Genomic DNA, 20,982 nt, shown 5'->3' with positions numbered 1-20,982 from the left:
CTCCCCTAAATCCGCCTATGTTTACGGATGAACAGCTTCGTATGCCAGGACACGAAATAGTTATGACAGCTAACGCCTCTAGTTATTCAGCATCCTCCGCTATAGGAATGGCTCAGAATTCTCTCTCACGTTACATCATACGCACCCTTAGGTATTCCACAATTCCTTGCCACTCAATTATTGCCCAATCATTCCCGTAAACGACTGTTCACCTGACCTTAAACGATTATGAAGTAGGCGAATGATCATCACATATCGGCCGTAAATCAGCTCCTATCTGTTAACTGACAAGAGGATCGAATTTCTTAAGAAATTAGCAGACGCATATACGAAGCAGCAACACCTGAGTAAATAAGGAAACCTTTGGAGGGCCCACTAACCGGGAACAGGAGGAGTAAACGGTGTTCCGTTGTCGCATTCTGGCCCCGTGAAATCCTGCTTCCGACGCTGTTACCGCGATATTTCTCATGTGATTGATTTACCGCAGACACGCCACGACTCCAATAAGCTTTATGCGCACAAATTTGTCACGCCTCACCAGAATCTTGGGCAATTTTGTCTTCTCGTCACCCCTTATAGTCCTATTGTATTTTCTAGTCCCTCTTGCGATCCCAACCCTTGCACATTCTCGGATGACAATTCTACGGTTAACAATCAACTTATTTAACCCTATGGTTGGGCTGGATGGGTGAGAGCAGTGCTCACTATGGCAGTGAGGGTAGAGCTCACTCCGGAATGAGCCACGGGTATTTCAGTATCACACAATCTGGGTAGGAGGCAATTCCTTTCCCTATGCCGCCTCGAACTTCTAGGATAATGGGTGGGATGCCCAAAGGCTTCACCCGGGATTTGAATCTGAGACCTTTCGATAAATTGACTGTTAGGGCCCCCGCGCACTGGCAACTTTTACAAAGCAACTATTTAGTTGCTTTGAGGAAGTCCCTATGGAACACACGGCAGTTGCGGCAACTAAAAAGTTGCCCGTGCGCGGGGCTACAGTCAATTTCGTGTGTTTCATTTGAACATCCACAAAGCAACTAAATAGTTGCTTTGAAAAAGTTGCCAGTGCGCGGGGGCCCTTACTGGCTATGAAACCACGCTCCATGGTAACAAACGAGAGGGTTAAAATATAACCGACGCGGGTACGCAATCATGTATTCCATACACTCATTGACAGTGTTGGAAGAAGCAAACATAATAAAGAAAGCTTGATCACATTATAGAAAGAAAGACTGTCTCACAATTATTCCAAAAATTTCACTAATGCAACGTAATTTTTGAATGCCAAAAGGGAATCCTTTAAACACTTCAAAAACAAATTTTCTCGGACTTTCTGCCTAAAAGTGAAATTTCAACAATAAATAGCAATGCGTGTACTACCAATTCTGCACAAACATATATATAATCTATATATATAAAAGAAAGTCGAAAATCGTGTTAGTTAGAACACTTATAACTCGAGAACGGCTGCACCGATTTCAATGAGATTTGGTTCTTTGGATTCGTCTCAGGCGGGGTTAACATATAGGCCATTAAAAAAAGGATAATTTCACACAAAAAATTCATCTCTTTCCTATGGACATGCTTTTAGGAGTTATAGTAACACAACAATTGATAAGTCGGTCAAAACCTCAGAGTAAGGATGGGGAGAGTGCGCTTTGGCTACTGCGCATGTAGTCAAGATGGTGTCACGTGACGGTGGGAAGGAAGCTCAGAGGGATGGGGAGAGTGCGCTTTGGCTACTGCGCACGCAGTCAAGATGGTGTCACGTGACATTGAAACGTTGGATACCGTATCGCCGTAAGATAAACAAACATACGAATTTCCGACAAGGTGAGTAGTTTTTAAAGTAAAACCGTGATCTTAGAGTGAATGATAATTATTTCCTTTCTCGATGTATTTCATTTGTTATACTGAATATATCTGGGGCGTTTAGATTCTTTTCTCCCCTTAATTTCTAAAATACCGTAGCGTCAGCATGGCAATGTTTTGCTATGCATTGAGTTGTAAACAATGTTTCGCGAAAGGAAGTGGAATTCATTTTCATTGATAATTTCTTTAGATTGATTCTTCATAGTGTCAGTGTTCATACAATTTCCGTACCCTTCTAGCCTCAACGGTATTCCTTTTATAATGGAATTTGTGTGTAGTGTGTTTGGAATGTTTGACACGCCTTGAAATGGGGATATTTTAACCTTTTGATTATTCCTTTAAAATGTGGGCTTTTACTTAGATATTTGTTACGGCTGACTTGTATTAACTATAAAAAGTGTCTCTTTAGGTTTCCTGCAAGTGAAGAAGAAGGAAATCATCGATGAGGAATGTAAAAGGAGCATATTTCGTGCCCAGCAAGTGCACCAAAATGTGTTTTATCAAAAAAGTTTATCATTAAAATATGCATTTATCTCCAAATAAAAGTGGAAAACATCAAGTGCATTGTTTAGTCCAGAAGGAATCCTATTAAACTTGAAAAATGTATTATTTTAATGCTTTGGTGGATATGCAAATACTGTAGACTAGTAACAGTGGGAATAGTTTAAAACTATGCATTCTTCTACTTTCCATGGTGAAATAATTTTACTATCATTATATAAATTACATGTTTAATATTATAAATACAGCCAAATCTTGGAACGTTTTATTCTTGACGCAATGTATGAGCTGCGAGTCGTAAAGTAAGCTCCTAGTGTAGAAAAAGGTATATTTTACTTAAGTAGTTGTTGGGGATCTTACGCAAAATTTGAATTTAGACTGCTATTTCTGATATTCTTTTGAAAAATTTAATTGTTGACCATTTTAGATGCTGAAAGCATACAAAAGAAAAACAAAGCTTTACGACATAAATTTCGTAGTTGAAAATTTAAATCATATGTGAGAGAAAAATGGAAATTAATTGTAGATATAATTCAATAATTACTTTTTCTAAGAGTCTTTGTTACTATTTTCGAAGTAATTGAGCCCGATTGTATTTATTTAGTCCTCATTGTATCACCGTAATACGGTAACTTCATGCCACCCGTGCTACGGTAGATTTAAATTTCCCGCACTTCTTCCCACCGTCACGTGGTAACCATGTTGACTACAAGGATCTGCTACTGCGCAGCCTGAAAGCGCCCTCTACCCCAATCCTTACTCTGAGGTCAAAACTACAAATTAAATAATTTGTTTTGTTTTTACCACTTTAATAACTGAATTTAGTAACAATATAACATTTTAATTACTAAATATATTCAAAATATTAATTAAATTGAAATTACATTTTTTAAATTTAATTCGAGCTGATTGTAAGCCCAGCCGTGGCCCAGCTCGAGTTGACACTTCACTACCGTGTTTGTAAACAAATCTCCAAGCAATTGTTGACAAACGGTAATGTCCGTGTTCCAGTCGAGGAATCGAGTAGTTTTAACTCATTTCCTTGGAATGATTGCAAATTAGTTTCAGTGAGCTCATCAGCAAAGAGTTCCAGAATATGATTGAACACCAAAAGAATCAAAGATGGTTGATTTAGCGAGCAAGAACGAAGATGTGGATGACTAAAACGAGGTAAATTCAAATAGTTCGTACTCTGCATGGATTCGAATCTTTTAAATGTGTGACAAACGAAGACGAAATCACCAACTATCTATCTGAATATTTTAAGTCCTTGGACGTACCTGGCTTACCAAGGCACGATTTACAGAAAAATGTAGTTTCTGTGCTCATGATCTTACGAAGCCTAAACCAACCATAACTATCCAACGGAACGTGTTTGATCATTAAAATGATTGGTGATGAATGTGATTCACGCAACTTTACTCAAAGGAAAATTCAAAGGTTAGGAAGTCCTCATTCCGTAGATTCCATGATCTCAAGTCATATGCCCTTTTGAGCTTAAATGTATTCAATTTACAATTCGTGTTGCATTTGTGATAACGATTAAAAAATCGCATGGTCATTCTTTCAGTTTTTGTGTTGTTTGTGCTCGTGTGCTAATGAAAACCCACGATTTTCTCATGGTCAATTTAGCGTGCTATGTTCACGAGTCGATAAACCATCCTCTGTATTTCTTCCTTCGCTTCAAGTGATAGGGGGTTTTGGGCGTAGCTAATACCACGGGTCTGTAGGGTATAGAAAACTCGCTAAGGTAAGCGGGAAGTGTGGGGGCACTTCCCCCAGACATTTTTTAAGATAAATGGTTCAAAATAGTGGGTTTTGTGGCTGTGTGAATAGTTAAATATGTTTTGTTTGTTAGTCATCTGTCCCCCAAATATTAATAACAAAATCTTTCATAAAATAATTCTCTAAGCTCTTGGTGGGGGGTTTATCCCCCAAAACCTCCCCTCGCTGCGTCACTGCTTTGCTTCGCTATATTTATTTAGCTTCATCCGCTTCATCTTGCGCCTGATAACAAAACAAAAACTGTTGTTTCTCAGAAGGTGCTTGACGCAAGACATTAAACCCGAATGTGTAGGGCTCACCGTGGTGCGTTTACGCATGCAGTACGTTTACGCAGTGCATTTTTTCCAAACAGAGATACTAAAACTGGCGCGCCTTAAGTCATTTAATGCGAATGCTGCTTCATAGGGGCTTTTCTTGCACGATTTTGAGCATCAGTCAAGCGTCGGTCTGGGGTCGTGTCAACCTGCCCCCTGAATGGGCCAAGTGTATGCAACAGACTTGGACCTAAAAACATTTTTTTACAGCTAATAACGAAAATAGCCAACAACTGAATGCGTATAATTTTTATTTCATGAACTGCTTTATTAAACCACAATGCCCAAAATTTCTTAAGCTTAAACTTAAGAAAATTTGTTGAAAAAAATCCGCGTAAACGTGCTCCGATTCACCCTATGTAGATTCAATAAAGAAAATGTCTTTCTGACAAGCAATTTTGGTACTCATTTACGTAGTTTTATTGAATTTGTATCCTTATTTTATTATAATAAATTAAACATGATTAAAAACGATACAGCCGCTCCTGATTTATGAATGGTGTAAGTAAACTGTAAGTTCATTGATTGTTAGGCGGTACGAAGTTCGCCGGGTCAGCTAGTAGAGAATAAATGCAGTACAAGCATTTTGGTGACACTTTGACCGATACTCTTTATTTTTCCACAGTGAAGAGAGATGATCTATAATAAGCGCATACTACAAAGCATAATCGTACATCATCAAAAACTAAGAAGATTTGCACGTTTTAGAGATAAAAATATCTATACTGCAGATCATAAATAAAACGCTTGCTTTGGTGACAGTTTTTGATAAAATAAAAAAACGATGGCGATCAATAAGCAAAACCCGGATTGTGAATGTGTTTACGCATGAAAAATGTTTAAATTAGTAATTACCATGATATTACGACACGCTGGTATTATTAATGAATATACATAATTTAAAAACGGAAAACGTGTCAAATAATAAACAATCATTTGGTGCAGTCTTGTGAATTTTCTTTTACAAGGTAAACAGCATTCGAAAACCCGCATGACTTTTCCAGATTGCTCTGTCCATGGTCGGCTTTTCACGCTCACCGAGTATTTGTCACAACTAACAGAAAAAAAACAGATACAGTCTCGATTTGGCCCAATATTCACTATTCAACTGAGCCATGATTCTTCCTGAAACTGGTCTCCGGAAAACTACCTCTGGTGCCAATCGCTACTTATTTTGGGCTGGCATTCCTTCAACATACATTTTCTTTACCAACACAAAGGCTTTATATCTTCAAAACTACTTTACATTTCTATTACGTAACGCGATCACAGCCTTTATTACATAATACTATCCCACAGTAAATCAATTTCTTTGAGCGGGCTAATCATCTGCATGGAAGTATGGCTATTTAGCTAGTTCAAAAATACGTATAAGAATATCGGATTTCAGAAGAATCAAATCGACACATGCATTCCGGATACGACTAATTGTAAGCTATGAACCCTTCTTTCGGATTATAACGACTTCCGACGAACATCTCACGCGTCACTATGAATGCCTCAGTCGTCTATGTTTCAGACGCGTGACTAGAATCCATCCCTTTTTTGCCTTTCTTGGTTTAGGCATTTGGCCAGCTCCTTTTTCGCCAGTTCTGCTGCCAACCTGTCGATTCATTTGGGTTGAAGGCCGTCTCAAATTGTTAATTCAACACCCAGACAGTGTAGCGCGCTGAAACTGAGCTATTAATACAAACATTAATTGGCTAAATATGTGGCCCATACTGCCTCTGAAGTCCTAGGATTAGTGTAGGAATGCATTTTGCAATGATCTGTGCAATGATCTGTGCTGAAAATTTCAAGTCGATCCGACAATGGGAAATGGATTTTTAATCGATTTCAAGATTCCATCGATGAGCCTGACAAACAGACGAGAAGCAAGTTACGAAAAGGCGTGTAAAAATATGGCAATTCAAGAAGCAGGGCTTGGGGGTCCCCGACTTCCTCCCAAAGTTGGATCCTTCCCTACTTGGACAAACATTCTGGACGACGCCGTAAGACAAAGGATGGCAAGCGATAACTGAAGAAGAAAAAGAGACCACGGTTTCACCATAATACTCACAAACGGAATACACGTTCAATTATGACGTCAAACACCTGAATGACCAAGAATACGTGTCAACCGATGGTCCTTCCACGCAGGAAAAATTAACCATACGTCTAAGTCATATTCTTACCGTTAATTAATAATTTTTCACAATCTCTGTAGTACAGTATAGAAATTCCAGTTATTAGATAAGAAATCACAAGATCCGCCCTATTAAAAAATTTCGTCAATACTGCCCGCCGAGGTTTGGAAGGAAAAAGCCTAGCTTGGAAAAAAAACAATTTTAACAGTACCATGACAATGGATATAGGTATTCTCATGATATATTCTACATTAAGGGCCCCCGCGCACTGGTAACTTTTACAAAGCAACTATTTAGTTGCTCTGAGGAAGTCCCTATGGAACACACGGCAGTTGCGGCAACTAAAAAGTTGCCCGTGCGCGGGGCCACAGTCAATTACGTGTGTTTCATTTGAACATCCACAAAGCAACTAAATAGTTGCTTTGTAAAAGTTGCCAGTGCGCGGGGGCCCTAATTGAGTGGTCCTCGACTCCGCCAACATTATATAATCGTCAAGACTTCATTTTCTACTCCCTTCATCAGTGGCGTAGCCAGGGGGCGTCCGGACACCCCTTAGCTACGCGACTACGCCCCCCCCCCCCGAAATATAAAAGCACAATTAATTATCTCCGTAAAATATAGCCAAATATTGAAAAATCATGAATTTACAAAATATTTTTTTAACAAATGAAGTTTTTTTCGATTATGAAAAGCGTTTAGATTAGTTAAAAACCCTCTACTTAATAGCCTGCTTTTCAAAAATTTTCCCCCTGATTTTGGACACCCCACCCCCACCCCCCCGAACGAAATTCCCGGCTACGCCACTGCTCTTCATACTTCAAGCATGCATACTCCACTTGAACAAAATCGTTACCTCAGTAACTATATTGGTTCACTAATTGGGGGAAAATATCTATTTCAGAGGGCCATCTCAACTTGAATGTTTCCGTAGCTATTTTTGCTTGTATTGTATTCGTCGATGGAACGTCCCACGTCCTACGAAGCCCGCTGTTCATTCTTCTTCAAAATCTAATTATCATATGGGTGGAGGACCTCTTTTTTCACCCTTGTTCTAAAATATATCCTTTCGCCTTGAAGCGCCAATCCAGCAAAGTATACTCAAAAGTAAACCCCAAGCGAAGTCCTAGAAGAAGAGATGCATGCCATAGTACATAATGATGAATAACGGGCCAATTTTCATTTTCATTCTCATTTTCGAGACGAAGATGGGCAAGCGCCATTTATTTGATATTTAAAAGCGTAAGGTTAAGCAACTGACGCTTAAACTTTAAAATGCGGTATAAAGTAATGGAGAGGGTGAAATTATCTAAACCTATTGCATTTATTTTAACAATGAAAATATTCTATATAAGGGCGTACCCAGGATCAAAACTAGGGGAGGGGGGCAAGCCATGGTTGTTCAAGTTGTAAGTAAGATTTAAGCATGGAAAAGGAGAATGAAATCAACATTTTAAGGAAACTGTAACAGCTCTTTATTAGTTCTTAAAATTATTTGCTTGAAAAAATATCATTTTCCTTAAAAAAAATTGCGATTTATGCTTCTATAGGAGGGCAGCTGCCCCCTCCTTCCCCTCGCTGGGTACGCCCATGCTTCTATACTCAAATCATCTTTTACACCCTAATTACGTAAACCAAATCTCGCATGTGCAGAGACTGAACTACTTAACAAAAAATCGGCCGATGGTATAGGGCGAAATAAAGTAAAAGGATTCTAACCGACTTCTCCACAAAATTAATTCAATACACGAGAACAACCGGACCGTGTGCTGAATACTCACGGGTAAGCGTATTGAATAACTCAAAAAAAAGACAATACTGCAATATTGGCCGAGACTACATGATCGACCGTATATTGTTAGCATAAATGTCGTGACTTTCGAAACACCAGATGATGACATCAAATAAAATATTACAATAAAGTTTACAACACATACATAGCAGTCAGCTTTACGCATCATTTCCGCTCGAAAGGCCACACTTATTCTTATCACGTGATGCATTTCTTGTGAAAGAATTACCCCATCATCTGAGAAAATATTGAGGTGACATTTCTTACCTGGGATAATGGTAAATGTTGACGAGGGTGTACTGTACAGATAATGAAATTTTCCTAATGATGGCCTTAGTTTTAAACAAATAATTCGCAGCGAATAATTGGTCTAAAACTAAATTTGTCCCACCCCTCGAACGGGAGTATGAGTTTTCTAAACAGCTGCGATGAAACTTTGCACATAAATAACAAGAGTTTCAACTCAACTCTAGGCCATTAGCGAAAACTTCCCATTAATATATCCGAACCTCAGAATTCTCTGAACTGAACACGCTGCACCAGTGCGCAACTCTCATGGCAGCGGTGGCGCGAGCTTGTCACCTGAACCGAACTTGGCCTAAAAACCTCAGTCACGTGCACTCTCCATTACTATTCCATGAATTTTTTTCGCTCTCCATCACAAAAAGGAAGGTAGATTTTTTCAGCGCATTCCCGTTATAAATGGATCTGCTCATATTTTAAGTTTCTGCGACCACTCGGTGCTGAAATCCATGTAAGCACCATATTTTTACTTTTTGTTCATTTTTTAGTGTTTTTGCGTGTCCACCCGACAGCAAGAAGTTTTATCCATAATAATACTCGTGTGATTCACTTTCAAACATATGTATAATAATGCGTATGTAATTTCATATGTATAAAAATATGCGTAATGAATAAAAATTAAATAAATGTTTTTATTTATGTAAATATGTCAACTTCCACCAATTGAAGCCTAAATCTGTTGAACTTAAATGTTTTTATAATAATAATGTCACAAGTTTATATCTCTATATTCATAGATTACTTTTTTCGAAGGAATCGATTGAAGGGACCGGCAATGCAAGATCATACACTTAATTTCCTTGTAATAAATTAAAGACTTTTTTAAGAGGATTGATAGGGAGCGTATTGGACTTGGATACCGGACAATCAAAAGGATCCTGGTTAAAATCCACGCGAAGGCCTAGAACATCCCCAAAAAATCCTTGGGGCGCGAGGTGGCCCAGGGAAAGAAACAACACCCCTACAAACTTGTGATATTAACACGCCCGTGGCTCATCGGCCTAGTCTGGGATGACTTTTGCCCACATCTATCCAAGCAAATGTTAATGACTAACAAGCAAGTGGATGTATTGAGAGAGTTGAGAATCCACCTCTGACCTACCTAATAGCTGTCAACCTAAGCGAGCTTCCCGTTGAACCAACGACCGCTGAAAAAATCTCCGCGCACGATTGACCTTGGGACGATTAGCTTGCTACCTCAAATATCGTGCGAGCAATAAGCGGAACGCCATCGATAAAGGTTCGTGCCGCTCTTTTTACTCCTAGGCGACGTTAAATCGTCGTGATGGGGCCTTAAACAAGGGGAAATGCGCCGAAAAATAATAATACCTATAATAATTTTTATTACTCCACATTATTTTAAAACAATTTTATTTTTAAATGGAAATTACATGACGTGGCGATCCAGATTACGGACCGTAACATTCAAAACAACAATTTTATTATTTTAGTATTAGACACCCATCGCGGAGAGCGGAAAATACGCCTCCTATTATATACATTCGCGGTATTATTTCGGTAGAGTTCGATTAAGTTCAACAACTGGAGATAAAATCCTGCAATTCACATATTCATTAATCCATTCCTTTCTCAATGAGTAATATTTGCTGCGAAATATTTAGGAATTTGTTTTTTCCCCATCTTCAAATGTTGTTAAATATTTTACCGTAAATGGGTGCAAACGCAAGTGAACAGTATTTTAAATATAAGGATGTAAAATATCTTATTTTAGAAAAAACGATGTAAAAACTCTATAGTAGCCTCAAAGATACACGGCCTAGTCTGGGATGCTTGTTGAAGTAAAAGCCTAACTTCGTGCATTGTTCTTTGATAGAAGTCACGGTTTCAATGTCACTAATACGCCGTATGACATGGGCCACTTCACTTTCATTAAAAATATTTATGGACAAGGAAAAAATTAGAATACTTTTAGGGGAATTTTCTGCAATATTTATGAAAAGATTGCATAAGAAAGCTGAGTATTGTACCTCAGAAAGGTATTTTCTCTCACATTCAGTTGAGTATTTTTTGAGCGCCTTACAGACATTTCAAAGTAGGTACTATAGCCACGGTCACGATGCGCTACGCATTTTAGGGGGAATGTGGAAAGCCAGATATATGGAAAATTTAAAATAAACAACTTAATTTTCAACAGGTTTCCATGATAGCTGATATTTTACCTTGGGATGCAATCACATGTAAATGATCTATCATTTATCAATCATATTTAATTTATGAATATAATAATTAGAAAATGTAAATAACGATGCTATAAAATATTAGCTGTCAGAATAGCCTTTGCTAGAACGTTTTCACACTAGCTCTATAAAAAAATACACCAAAAGAAGAGGAAATTGTTCTAATCATATGGCAATTGAAACTTGGATGTTCCCCACCAGGGGCGGATCCAGGATTTCTTTCTGGGGGGGGGGGGGGGGGGCAGGTAATACAAAACGGACACAATGATGATGAGACCGTATTAAAAATCTTGCATATTTTTTTAAGGGTCTGGGTGGGGGGCACATGCCCCCCACCTTTGTTTCCGACAATTAAATCCAACCGTATGTACTGCCATCTCGTATGCGCCGTACGCATGCAAGGCGCAAGAAGGAGGCAGACTAGTTCAAGTTCGCTCCTCGAGGGGAAGGAGAAGACCCAACCTTTAGCTTGGCGGTTAACCTCTTGCAGAACGATTTCTCTCCCAGGTATACGACGCTGAGTAAATCGATACATTAGATAGCTTCTAGACTCGCGGTTCAGGGTAGGTACTACGCATGACCACCGTTTCCTCAAGTCGAGCCTCGTCGGCGTTCACCACTAGTCCAACGTGAGCGATTACCGCCCTTACGTGAGAGGCGAGAGTGCGCGCGAGAGAATGACTAGCAGATTTATACCTGGTCATTATCTTGGGGGACTTCAAAGAGGTCACGCGGAGGGAGAAATCGATCTTGTGGCCCGAAAAAGGGAGACCGGCAAAGAAACATGATTGCACACACGGTAGGCCGGTAGGGGCTCCCATAGCTCGCCGTTATCCCGTTATCACCATAAGCCAAAAGTAATACATACATGTGTTCAATGGGGTCGTCCACTCAGACCCGAAAATTATTATTTTTTAATTCGGCAGATGGAGAGGGAAGATAAGTAAATGCGAAAAAAACAATCTTCCTTCTTTCAGCCAAACAAGATAGAAGCAAAGTTCCCGCCCACTTTTCACGAGTTTGTGACGACATACAATATCTGGCTCATTTACTCGTTCAGGGAGAAATTTTTACTTAGCGAGGAAATCGCTATCGAGAGAGTAACAAACACCTGACCACGCGAATAGATGCGCGAGGCCTAGGAGTAGCACAGACGAGGTGACACGATCGGAATGAGTACCTATATATTTTAACTCACCTGCGGTAGGATTGAGGATGTCGATATTTCGCCGCGAATATCTCGAGAAGTAGGCGACGGATAGAAAAATAGGGGTCTATTAAACACTAATTTAAAGCGCAATCTACAATAAAGAAAATCATTGAACGAGCCCATCACTGAAAAAAGACGGGAAAAATTTGTCGGCCACATTACGAGGCATGATGGCCCAATGAACACAATCATCGAAAGGCAGGTGGGTAAGAAGAAGGGCGAGGGATGGTCCTAAATGAGTTAGTAGGACAGGATATTAACGATGTAAAAGAGGAGGAATACTTCAGCATGAAACTAAAGCAGTATTTACGAAAATACTATACGAGAGCGGAATAGATGGTTCCGCCAAAGCAATCTTAGGAATGTTGACTTATGACGACGATCAATTATTTCTCAAAATTGTGGAGCGAGTAGGGGAAAGTTTCAGGAGTCCTCGACGTCTCGTTCTCTGGTTGCATCACTTCGATTGTGACCTCAATGCCGTCGCAAAGAATCGAGGCATTGCCCCGACCGCTATCTCCAACACTGCCCACCTGACATTTCCGCAAATTTCGAATATGGTCCCAAGGCCTCACGGCCTCTCTTTTTTTTTGGAGACGAAGGATTTCAATGCATTATTAAGTTTTGAATATTGGTTTGAATCTACACAAAAAATTGTTTCCCATTTTGAGAACTTGAATGGTGTGCACAGGCCAGACGAAGTCGCGGAACATACTTCGATACGAAGAAGTCGATTAAGAGCACGAAGATGGAAATTTAGCAATTAATCAACTCACTCAGTGAATCGTCCCAAAAGTTGGTTTGAATAGGTGAGGGTAGAGCTTACCCAGGACTACGCTACAAGTGTGTGAATTTCACGCATAGGGGATCCTAGACGACGCCGCACGTGGCGGATTTTAATTTGGAGTATTCCAACGGTTCACCCGGGATAAGACCCTCATGGATCCTTCGGCCAGGACCCCACCGCTCTACTCCGTGGGTTACCACTCTATATGGTCACGAGTCTCGTGCCCCATCCCCCCCCCCCCCCACCCCCGAGACGCTTAAAAGATTGACAAGATTATTAATACGGTCCCGTTATCATTACTTTCGTTTTACTTTGTGTTACGGAATTTGGAGATGAAGAGTATATTTTGTACAATAATACTTGTATATATAGCAATATATATATAATTAATACTGTAAATGCGTATAGTAATAGTTGTTCTTAAACTCAAATATGAGAAGATTATTTGTCTTTCAGACCCATGATGACCCCCCAGAAAAAAATCTTGGATCTGCCCTCGCTGCGCTACCCCCTTCCTCATGATACCCATAACTTTCACTAATACACCTGGGAAATCCAACTACTGTTACTGATTAATGTCCTGAAGTCAGACATCCTGAAATACGTCTGAAAGTGTTTTCCCCAACTCTAACTACCCGACTCTACTAAAAGGCCCACTAAAATGTAAATACAATATCCATTTACAATAATCGTCTGCAATGTAGTAAAACTACCTCAATTTACTTAAACTAGCAAAGAAAATACAAAAAAACTAGCATCCAATACAGCCCCGCGTCCATCTATAGCCCAGATCCTCGGCTCTAACTGGAATGCCCTTCCCGCAAACGCCCGCGCCTAGTTATGGCAAACACCTCTCAATCGATGGGTTGCAAACCCAGTCATAAAAAAACTATAATTCTGGAAATAAAAAATTGCTACCTTCCTGGCGACTCGGACATTCCCAATAACATTTCTTCAGACTTTCATAGATTCATCAAATCTTCTATATTATTTCTACTGTATAGATACCTTTTTCTCAACTTATACGCAATCAAACTCTACAAATGAGGTACCAAAATGCACAGAATTTATTAGAGAACATGCGACGGCATATCTGACTTCCTACATATTGCTATTGTTTCCTAAAATTGGTTTTTAAATAATAATAAAAAAATGCACACAAAAAAAAACAAAAAAACCGTAAATATTCCTGACGCTAACGGCGCACAAACTGATACATTTTTTCATTTGCAACAATATTTCGCATTCTTTAAATAACTTTTATCAAAATGCGGCTGATTCCACATTCAAGACTCCTGTTGATATGTAAGTATGAGTCATCATGTGTGTTTAATAGAGGATAGTGTAATTACCTCCAATGCTGTGTTTAAAGAGGTCCTCTGACCTCAATTTGTACATGAACATTCCAATTAAATTTGTACATAAGACCCTACCTTTTTTTCTACATTTTAAAATTAGAAACGCGCCTATCCCTCTGTGGACCTGCATTGAAAAGAGCGGGGGAAGCCCGCTGGGAGCGAGCGCATCACGCTCGTAATTCTTAAATGGGAGTGTTTCAGTAATGTCGAAAGTGAAATAAAACATCTTCGCTCCCATTTTTACTTCGCAAGGGTAAATAACTTATATATTTATGGAGTCCAAAAGAATGGGCAAGATCAAAATTCGGGACGTGGTGGATGAGTTGAAAGGAAATGGGCCGAAAGATATGGAGTACGACCAAGTCTCCATTTGGAGATTTTCACGAAATGGGGAACATGCACAATTTTTTAAAAGTACTGGAATAAGAAGGCCTCTACCTTAAATGTACTCGCCGAAAATTTCGCACATGAATAATGCTTTTTAGCTGAATTATGAGTCTTTAAAAATTGATCAGAAAATCAGCTGCCATAAGGAAGTCGACCGTGAGGTATTTTGCTTTCTTAAATCCCCTTTCTTAAGTCATTTGTCCTTTTAGGAACTACTGCAAAGCTCGACGAAGATTTTACTTCGATATCTTGCGTTCAAGGCTCTACCACTCTACTCTCTTAGCGAAGTGAATGGTGTACCGTGCGATGACGTCAGAAGGCGTTTCAGGTCACGTGACTTCAAGCGATATTCGAGCATTTTTCATTAGCATTTATTGACGTTTGTGGAGTACTAGGAGATTTTTTGCTTATATATTTGAGCTCGTGAGAAAATTTTCTATTCAATGAGACTAACTAGCATGATGAACAAATTTCATGCATGTTCCCGATAGAAACACCGGGGCACATTAGTGAGATTTGAGACTTTTATAAGGCTAAATGTTTGAAATAAAAACGTAAGTACATGCACCGTAGCTATTTGTAAAACGATATAATTTTTTTCCAGTCAGGAGGGCCAATTCTAACAATGCTCTTGACTCGCGCGCCAAACCATTGAGTGGAAAAAAAAGATATCGATAATACTCATTGCCTCATAGAAGCCATGTGTTTTTATTGACAAAATATAGTGAACAAAACTATTATTTTCTGTTTTCAATTTTTTCCTAGAAGGCATGAAAAACTGAGCAGAAAAAGTGGAAAAATATAAAGTCTCACGAGTTTTTAGACAATTCAAGGCCGAATTTATTTTTCCGGCGTCAGATTTTCACGAGTAGGTACGTCTGTAACCTTCATAAAGAGACATGATGTAGCTATGTAAAATCAATTTTTCTTGCAATTATTGAGTGACAGATTACCATTGTAACAAGAGGCTTATATGAATAATAATATAGCTCTGATGAGGGGTTTGTAAAGTGAGAGAATAAAGAAACGTTGAGTGAAAATTCTGAAAGGGAGCATCACGCTTCATGGGACGAAAGCGTAAATGCAGAAGGATAATAATACGAAAGAGGATTCTTTCCCAAAAATAATAAAGATCGGCTGACAAATAAAACTATTTGCAATTTCTACAGTAGTTTTAAGTGCTTGATAAATTTTCAAATGCCGAGTCGTCAAAAAGGCTGTCATTTCAAGAGTACATGTGTTTTAGATACTAAGAGAAGAAATTAATTTTTAATTAGTTTCATTAGAAATTAATTTCATTAATAGCAACGAAATAAAAAGTGACAGCGTGAATCCCCTTAGTACGTAGGTAGTTCTTATCAAGGAATGAATCCAAAATGATACGCAATACATCCTCAAGTACACTTCACAAGAGCTCAAATCAGTTTTTATCACTCCTCGTCAAATAAAAGATAATGTAATTGAAGGCGATCAAAGAGAAGTTAGCCGACTTTGTATAACTTATGCACATTAATTATCTTTGACTTATGGAAATTAAGAGATATGGAGATAATTAAATCGATAAGGTGACGGAGAAACCATCAGCTTAAAATTGGTAAGAAACATCTCCAACCATTACGACAGAATTTTGAAAGGGACTTCACTCCATCTAACGTGTGGACGGCTGAATTGCCCTCCAAACACAACTCAAGTAGAGATCAAGTTCAAGGGAACTCCATAGAGGAGGCTCAATTCCATCCCACTGACGGTTAATTTCTGTCGCCACTTCGATCGCATTTTAATCGGCTTTCAAAAATGTCCGCGGCGCGGTGATGAGTGCAATGCTATCCACTTTTTTCCAATATGTTGAAGTATAGTGATTGTAATTGCGAGGAATAGCATTGAAGAGCTAAGAAATTTGATGAATAACATCATCATGAACGTAAATTTTCAAAAATTTATATTCATGATGATGGTATTACATTCACGTGATGGATGTATTTCATTCACGTGACATTGGTAGAAAATGGGATCTTTCTACAGTGTCTTTCAATATATTATGTAAATTTTAGATTGTAATAGATTGAGTTGGAGATATGAAAAAAGAAACCCGCATTTCTCCGTTTTCCCATCCGTCGCCGACTCCTTATTCCACAATGCTTCAAACAATGTAAGTTATTTTTATCCAATTGTAAGTGTAAATTCTCAGAAATCATAATCAATAATTATTTATAAAAAACACTGGTGACACAAAAAGTTGACCACCGACTCCCGCTAATTGTAAGAAGGGGTTCGACGGTGGAGTAAGTGGCAGGGACAATGGCCGGCCTCCCCGTTGAGTTGGGTCCCAAATCGGAGGGACAAGTGTACCCGGGCAACTCACCCCCAAAAAAGAGCTCCGTACACGGAGATTAAAAATATTCTTATGCTACTCGTAGCATGGAAACTTTTTGCTTTAGTCGGCTCCGGCAGGAAAGGGTTAAGCTAATCGGAATTAAAAGTTGGTCGCTTGACCCTTTGGCAGATATGCTGATGGCGTCACCAGCTACCCCCGAGCGGGTCACGACCCGTGTGAACAAAAAGGACGTACTCAATGGTCACATATGAGTTCTGTATTAAAATTACACCTATATGTGAAAATTACCGTCATGAACTCAACGCCTCATAGCTATTCGCGAAAAGTCCGCGTCTCAAGTAATAGGGCTTAGGCCGGCGACTTTAGCCGCGAGAACTACGGAAATGATCGAAGATTGAAAAATAAGGGTCTCTTAATTTTTTTTAAACTATCATAATGGACGGAAACATAATTGATGAACAAGATCATTGTATGGTCACATAACCTCGGACACTAACACGAATAAGATGCTTATTGTTAGAGGTAAAAATACTATGAATTTTCTACTGTCTTTCAAAATGCACTTCTTTTTGTCGATGACGAGATTATTTGAATGTTTTACAGGGCGGTTTAGATTTTAGGCACGCAGTATGAGTTTGGTGCCCACTGCCCTGCCCGGGGGAAAAGCATAGCTCGTCGACGGAATCGGACGAACGGCAGCGGTCGACGCGACGCGCATCCTTCCTGAAAAAGCGAAGGAAGTGGTCGAAAGGCGGACCAAATAGGCAGAAAGCCGAGTATGTGACGGTCTCTTTACCTCTGTAAATATATGCTAAAAAGTGCATACATTGGTAAGAGAGTTTTGTGATAGTTTAAGTACGCATTTACGGCTTGATGAGTGACCTCGGATTTGCTCATTCAACTCTCCGAAATACACGAGGAGAGGCAGACGTCAGCACTACCCCAAAAATTTCAAGGAAAAAATATTTTTATTGCAATAAAGACGGTATTAAGAGACGCATCACAGTCGCTAGACCGGTCGTATTTTTCCCTTTTTCCTGAAGTATTCCTAGTTTTAATCTTACTCCATCATCTTGAAAATTGCCTTGCCAACGTTCATAATCATACAAAAATTTAACAAGAAAGTACTGAATTATAATTTTCGTACTTGAGATACAGGCAAATTTTGATAAAGGTCTCCTCAAGTACTCAAAACTTTCAAGGTGGTAGCATACAGTTAAGTTTTCCACCCTCGTTGTAATGAATGAAAAAAACGCCCCATTTCCTATGTATTTCTCTGCGCCTCCAGATGCAATCTAACAAGGAAAGAATACACACCGGATTGAAATATAGACGGAAAAGTTGACAAAATTTCACTAAAGTACCGGTTGAGAGGGCGTGATTCGTCCTCTAAACTAAAACAATTCAGTCAAAGAAGCTTGTTCAAAGGATTTTCCGCGCGATATATAAACTGCATGGTTAATTAAGAAATGATGCATGTGCATTACATTACGTTACCTGAAGATGAGAGTTTGCGGAATCTGAAAACTGAATTGCGTCATCTCATGTATAGGAACGCACTTACAATTCAGATCGAAAATTATGACAATCGTCATTAATTATCTTGAACTGCGCGCGATTCGCAATAGCAAACATACACGATGAATTAATAGCAACATCCTAGAAGGGCAAGAAATGCTCTGACCGACTCTGAAGGCTGCTATACGCGGTGAATGATCATGCGAATGATCATGCTGAATGATCACGTGTTCATTCACAGGATCATGCGAGCAAAATAGAACATGTTCTAATTTTCACTGCATGATCATGCGCATGAAGGTTCATTCGCGAATTGTTCCGTCATACACGGTGAATGATCATGCGCATGATCATGCTGAATGATCATGCGAATGAAATCATTCGCCGTGTATAGCGGCCTTTAAACAACGGTGCAATTTGTGACGCTAACTCCTGAAGAACGAGCTTGGGTGCCTATTCCCTCCAAACGCAGAGATTTGTAGCTGTTAATCGACCGTAGATGTAAAGACATTTCATCACGGTGCGAAATGATTTCTTTCTCATGTCCTCAATGAATGGAATTTAATTCATACGCAGTATACTCAGTAGTGCGTTTCTTAGGATCAAGTAGCCCGCACTTAAGATTTCCGCCTTCGTTATAATGAATAAAAAAACTTCGCATGTCCTCTGTATTTCTTTACGCCTCCAGATGCAATCTCACAGGAGAAGAATACGCACGGGATTGATACATAGACGGAAAAAATTATAAACATTTTCTAATACGATTGAACTTCGAATAAATTCGAACATGTAAAATTAGTGCAAAGTGGACATTACGAAAACCTTATATTGGGTGCTTCCCAATCACCTTACGCAGATTAGCTCACATCGCAAGAGATTGAAACACACGCGCAGACTGAAACAGACGATTGGAACGCATCTGCGCTGGTGTGTTTAGAAATGGTGGACCAATCGGCGGCAAAAGTTGAATGTTCAAATGACTCGTCGCTTCTGACCTGACCTTCGCCACATAAATTATGAAGAAGGATCATAATTGTTCGCCTATTTCATTTTTTATTTAGTAAATGCAGTAGTGAGTGCTAATTGAAAGAAAATAATGGAATGATCTCTACTTTAGTTTACTTAATAGTTACCTCTCCCGTACCGCTACAGTGCCGGTAGGTAGGTACACTTCATTTCGCATATCTGGATTAAAGATACAACTTACATTCACATCACGCAGGTAAAGCCGTAAAAACTTTTAACACCGTACAATAAATCTGCCGACTCTATAGTAATTTTGCAGCACGGAATTACAATTAATGGAATGCAAATAACGCTACATGAACGTTAAAGGAAACTTCGTCTATAATATGCCCAGCTTATTGGGTATCCATCTAAGTTAATGAAATGAATCTTCTTAAGAATCTAAGCAATGTAACATTTTGGGTTAGCTTAAATTTCCCATTCCTAATTTTTTGATGAGGACAATTACTCGAGAAAATCTAGTAGCCTCTTTCTATCGTCCTTTGTACTAATTTCAGTCATTACGTTTGACGAAGAAAATATTATATTTACCAAAATACGAGGTTGAATTTATCTAAGAAATGTAGGGAAAATTATTGTTTATTATTCTCAAATCATCATCATATTTATCTTTGAGATGGTGGAGTTCATTTTCCGACAGCAATATACTCTCCCGCCATCCTGCACCGTGGTTCGTCTGCTAGGGTTTCCATCTGTTTAGCGCAGATGACGTCACAGCTCTGATTGGAACACGCCCTGATCTAAACAGTTTAAAACAGATCAGCGCAGATACGCGATTGGAAAGCACCCATTATTTTATACAATGATTAGTACTTGATCACGTAAGGTGCACGGAGTTGACAACGTGGACGAATGCCGCTTCGCCGTATTGGTCCAAACAGGATGATCAAAAGCAGAAAACTCCGACGACTGGCTTGGGACCTCCCACTGACAACTGTTCAGTGCCTTATCAGACCTTAAGAATCGGCTAATTGTTTGTAGAAAGATCAAAGTGAATGTGGAAATTTTCCCAAAGGTCTGCTCTCCCGGATTCTGATGCCACATCACTGTACCTAGCACGCCATTCTTTTTCGATGGCTTACAAATCTTTTGGTTACCTTCCAAACTATTTCACTAAAGGAAATGACCTATATTTTTCGACTAAAACTGAGCCAAAACAGAGATAAAAGAGCTACAGTTCCTATTTAAAGATAACTCCACCCTCGAGAGACAGATTGGTTGGGACAGACATCAGGAGCAGCGCCCTATAACTCAAGAGCCCTGAGGAATACTGGAATGATAAGTCCGTGAATTATTTAGCGGGAGATGGCCAATCACAAGAATATCACAAAGAAGTAGGTGCACCTACTCGGTGAAGGATTACAGGTAATTCCGACAAAAATATTTATTGGAAATACTCCGAAAAATAAATCTCATTCATTCATTTTTTCCTATAAATAACGGATTAACGGATGACGTGAGGTCGAGGAGTAG

General features: G+C 39.2%; 1 protein-coding gene and 1 long non-coding RNA gene across 5 annotated transcripts in view; one reads left to right on the top strand and one right to left on the bottom strand.

Moving 5' to 3' along the window:
• LOC124155513 (b(0,+)-type amino acid transporter 1-like) overlaps positions 1-20,982 on the bottom strand; it is a 72,970-nt gene that overhangs the window by 47,318 nt on the left and 4,670 nt on the right. The gene's annotated exons all lie outside the window — the stretch shown is intronic.
• On the top strand, positions 1,652-2,431 carry LOC124155515. The gene is made up of 2 exons (XR_006864196.1): positions 1,652-1,833; positions 2,282-2,431. It is a non-coding gene; the product is annotated as an uncharacterized LOC124155515 (long non-coding RNA).

Source organism: Ischnura elegans, chromosome 3 (assembly GCF_921293095.1).
Source record: "Ischnura elegans chromosome 3, ioIscEleg1.1, whole genome shotgun sequence".
NCBI classification, from domain to species: domain Eukaryota; kingdom Metazoa; phylum Arthropoda; class Insecta; order Odonata; family Coenagrionidae; genus Ischnura; species Ischnura elegans.
The sequence above is the reverse complement of the archived record's forward strand: the minus strand, read 5'-3'. Positions and strand labels throughout refer to the sequence as shown.